This window comes from Lactuca virosa, chromosome 9 (assembly GCF_052849685.1).
Source record: "Lactuca virosa cultivar CGN04683 chromosome 9, Lactuca_virosa_CGN04683_v6, whole genome shotgun sequence".
In the NCBI taxonomy this organism is placed as follows: Eukaryota; Viridiplantae; Streptophyta; class Magnoliopsida; order Asterales; family Asteraceae; genus Lactuca; species Lactuca virosa.
Genome location: NC_136434.1, coordinates 230936385 through 230941962, shown reverse-complemented (window position 1 = coordinate 230941962; position 5578 = coordinate 230936385).

Sequence of the window (5578 nt, the reverse complement as noted above, 5' to 3'; positions counted from 1 at the left end):
AGTTTTACCAAATGCATTTTTTGGAAAATGAAATTATTTTGGTTTTTGTTATTCCTTTCGAAATTGAATAACGATTTTTGTACTTTTATAAAGAATATAAGAAGAGGGTTGCATTAACAATGGAGGCCGTTGGTTTTACCATTTAATAGAAAGAACAAAGTATAAGGATAAATAAAGGTAATGGAGGAAGAAGGAAATACAGAAAATTGAAACAATCAAAAGTTTGTATCTGTCAGCTGGCTTACTTTTAGGATTATTTTAAACATCTGCTGAACCAAATTTTCGGCAGCATTCCATAAACTCTAACGGCTTGACTCAAGAGTTAAATTTGTCCAAACATCCCTTTTCTTCAAGACTAAGCATATGTCTTCCTTTTTATTCTTTATAAACAAAAACCTTTTCCAGTATTAAATTATTAATTATATATAAATATTGATGTGAATGAGAAAGATATAACCTTCGAACACTGTTTACTTTTCAAGAATGGCTAGATAGAGAATATAGAATGGACAAAACCCCGGTCATTAAACCATCTCCGGCCTTTAATATTAATTTTTTACAATATACAAATAATTATAGTAAACAATAAATTCCTTCGACCAATTATATTATATTTAATACTAAAATGTATATTCTATGTATATTATTTTTTTATTCAACTTTTATAATTTTACAAAAACAACATTTATATTTATTAGGTTTTTAAAAAACTTGACTAATACATTTTTATTACAAATGCTTAATAATTTATATTATCAAATATTTATGAATAAAACATTTGTAAACGGTTTTATTAAATACGATAACACAAATAACGTTATTATATAAACATTATATTTGTATAAAATAAACAAAACCTAACTGTGTTCGAAGTTAAAGGACCAAATTATATAAGTGAAACTTCAACACTATATTTAGCGTTGATCAATATACTATTCATCAACACTATATATAGTCTTAGGTATAATGTAGAGTTGAAAAATTAAAATGTAATTTATAATAGAAAAAAATGTTTTTTAATATAGGGTGAAGATGTCCTTAATATAGTGTAATATTAGTAACTACGTTTTTACTACCGATCCGGTTCAAGAAACAAAAATACCCAATATCCAACCCATATAGTCGCCCACTACAACAAACATGTCAATCAACATTGATCACTTTAAAGAATTATTTGTTTTGCAAAATATTTATGAAGGAATTAAAATTAAAAATATAAAAAGAATTTATAGGAATTTGAATCAAATTTCATATGTTTATTTGGTTGGCAAGAAATGAACTTGTAATTAATTCCGGATTATGTTTGGTTCGTGGTTCACACGAAATGAAATTGAAATTAGTAGTGTTGATCGGGTATAACTTTCGGGGTTTAGGTAGTTCAAGTATTTCTAATAAAAACATAACTGATAACCAAACTGTAGTATACTTCGGGTAATCAGGTTTAGGTAATTCGGGTATTACGTCGTGTTCTGATATTTCAGGTATTACCCAAAAAAATATCTAAAAATTTACAGTAAAAAAAGAAAAGAAAATGGGGTTGTTAAGAGAACGCACAGGACAATATATATTTGTTTTATGACATATTATATTGTTATTAGGCTATTAGATGATATATATGTTAAGATGACGCACTCAAAGTGATTGTGAAAATATGATTAGTAGATGGAGACATAATCTTTATTACTTATAAAAAAAAATATTTTTAAATCGGGTGGTCGTGTATATCCGAATTTTTTCACGCCTACCTTTTACCTAACCCAATTAAATATTGAGTTAATCGATTACCTGAATTTTCATACTTGATACCCGATTTATCCCACCCAATCTATCCAAATTGAAAAAGGTCAATCGGATTAATCGGGTATTATTTATTTTCAATAGGTTTAATTGGAATTCATGTAAAATGACAACATTGCCCTTTTGTATTGCCCTTTTGTATGTTTAGCTTAATATTTCTTTGGTTTCTAACTTTTATATAAAGATATATTATATAAATCATAAAATAGTAAAATTTTATTTTATTGATTAAGCATTGATGTCAAATATATTATGAAAATTATGTTAATAAACTCATAATAACATAAAGTCATTCTGCTTCATATCCTAATAATGTCACCAAAAACCATACCATCTTTTGATAGATCTCAACCGAAGATACCTATCAACAAAAATGTCACCAAAAATTATATTGATGTCAAATATATTAGGAAAATTATGTTAATAAACTCATAACTTAAAGTCATTCTGCTTCATATCCTAATAATGTCACTAAAAACCATACCATCTTTTGATACATCCCAACCGAAGATACCAAAACCTTACAAATCCAATATACCTATCAACATCCTAATAATCATCCCAAAAAAAATTAAAATTCCAAAATACGAATTAACATCGTAATTAATAATACCTCCCTTCCAAAATGTATTTGACCCAAACCTCTCTATCGCCATCTTCAATTTGCCAAAAGTTTTATACATGTATATAATCACTTCTTATCTTACTCAATGCTTTGAATTTATCGATTTGACTTGGTGAATTCATCTTTAAAATCTCTGGAGGGATCTTCTCACTCAGTACAAACAATCCATGAGTTTTTTCATGTCTTTTTCCAATTCATACAATCCATGTGAAAATACAAGTCTGATTATGATTATGGGTTAGAGAATTAAAGGCATGAATTTCAGTTTTTCTCTTAATAACATATTACAAGCTCACATTAATCAAATCTATATCATTAATCTATATATCTGTAGTCGATTTCAAAATTAAGGTAATAACTTTTTCAAGATTACAAGATGAATGTAATAACTATAAGCATATTACATAGCAGATTACGAAAGTTCATGAAGATTACAAGCTCATGTACCATATTAGAGCATCGATTTCATAGAGGATTACAAGGTTGGAGTATCGATTTCATATTAAAGCAAAGTTAAGGAAGATCTCGTCAATTTCAATCTTTCAAATTAAATCAACACCTAATTTTGTTTTCATGGTAGATTGTAGTGATTAGAGAATAGAGATGTGGGGGCGGGGGAGGGGGGATGGAGGAACAAACTCACTTTCGGTAAAGAAGAAAACATTAGAGGAATAGGTCGCCAAAGGAGATGTAGATTATAATTGTGTGCGCCGGAGAAATAAGAGATTTTATTTTTAAAATATGGGTTTTATATCGTGAAATTAAAGAAGGGTAATAAAGTAAAATGCCCTCTTCCTTTATAGTTGGGAATTAATTCTATCATCTTATTGAAGGAAAATGTTTTCCCCAGTCGGATGTAAATATTTTTATTTAGGATTAATTTTTGTCATACAAAGCTGAACCAAAACTGGAATGTGCCGGAATTGGGTTCTTTTTCTGCCGAATTTCATCCATTCCAACGGGCCAAATGCACCTTATTTGACGTTCAATGTATTTTTATTTGCTTACATGTTATCATATTCAAAGGCAATTTATCGGTAAGACAAAGTTGATTTTTGTCTTCAGATATCTATATCCTATATAACTTAATAGAGCTTTTGCTAATTTATGGCAAGAGCATTTCTAGAGCGTTTATCTTGCTAGATTTAACTCGATTTGGGAATAAAAACTATGACACCTTTTTTTTAATGTGGTGTTCGATCGGAGGTGGGCCTTCGGCTAGCTGCGGTTACGGGTAATATTTGACCATTTAATGACATTTTTTGATATTTTGGTAGGTGTTTTTAGTGGTTTATATGTTGTCCAAGTTATTGTGCCTCTAAAATGCATGGTAATCGGTTTGGCTATTCAGTTGTCTTCTTATAATATGGTATGTGACCTGCTATTTTTTGTTAGTATAAATGAGGCATGTGAAATATAAATTTAGATATAATTGTTAGAACTTTGATAATAACCAAAATGAGTTCACCATATCACTTGTTTAGTGATGTAAATACTTATATTGATGACTGAAAATAGACGGGTTGTTCATTTATGGAAGCAATATGTTACTTGAAGTCGTACGAATTGAACATTATTGATATGAGTTTAATGGATGAGAAGGTCTCAACCTGTCATAGCCAGATTTTTATCATTTTTGTTTGCATTGGTATAGTTTTCATCCTTTTTTTACTTGTATGATATTTGCATGAAAACGATGTCTATGTTACCATTAAGAAAGCTTTAATTTGGAAGGGATTATTGAAGGAGTGGAATGCATATGCTTTTTCAATATTCTTTGATAGTGATAACATTTACCATTTGAAAAAGAAAAGACACAGATTTTAGAATATTTTTTCATAAAAACATGTTGATTAAATCTTCGACAAGAGGCTTATCGAATGATTTTAGTTGTTTTATTTTACAAAGTTTGGAGACATTATTTTGGGTGATGTTTGGGAGGAATAAGCAATTGCTAAGTAGCCATTGTTGTTGAAGACATACTTTCTTTTGACCTTTTATTGTTTATCTCTATATTTCTAATATATACAATGTATCATTTTGTAGATGCAATTGGTGTAGTGACAAGGTATACCAATTTGACACGAAGTGTGAAGGATGATGGGTCTATTAAGACGAGGGTCATTTGATTGCATGATCTTCGGAAAGACGTAATTATCTAGACTATTATATGTAATTTAGTTGGAATAAGTCTTAGGACGCATGTTAGTACTAATGGTTGTTTGTTGTCCAGTCTGGAACGTATTCGTTGTACTATTTGGGATGAACATATAGATGAATTTTTATTAAGGATTGGTAATGTTGATAGTGGTGAAAATATGGTGGTTATTATTGACAGTGCAAGAATATGTGGACGAAGAAGGTTTGAAAACTCAAACATTGAATTAACTTAAGATCAATGTCTGCTGCTAATCTTAAGAGTCCGGTCAAGTTTGGTAAACCAGTCTTGTCTTGAAATGAGAATTTCAACAAAGTATTCAAGTATGTGAAAACGAGTATGAACAATGTAAAGACAATTTAAGAACAATGAGAATGATTTGACTTGCAAGATACTTGGTATTGATGTGAAAGAAAATTTTTCTCTAGATGTTACATTGCATGAAAATCACATCTCCTTAAATAGACAAGGTGTGATAAAAAGACAAACTAGAAAGACTGCATGGACTATGTAAAGCTGCAAAGTCAAAAAGCTGACACACATGATTTTCTCGATCGTATCCCATGAACTTTACAATAGAACAAAGAGTAAAAAACAAGAAACATTAAATGCAAATACAGACTCAAAATAGCACTGAATAAAAAGTTTTTCTCGGACAAGTCTTCATCTCGGAAGAGCTTTATTTCGAAACTCATCATACTTCGGAAATCTCTTCACTTCGGATTGCTAAAGGTTCACTTTCATGTATCAACAATCTACCCTTAAGTGACCTTAACAATCAAACAAATCTTCACTTAGCTTCATCAAATACAAAGAGATAAGCACTATGGAGCCAGATTCGGACTTCGATGTGCCATCTGAAATGCTCAATGAATTTCTTTTTGACATATTCACATGAATCACTTTTGGCAACATTGGAAATGAACTTCTGAAGGATCTTTGTCGGAACAAGGTGTTTGTCAAGAACTCTAAAGAATTCTTTTCGATTAGTCATCTTT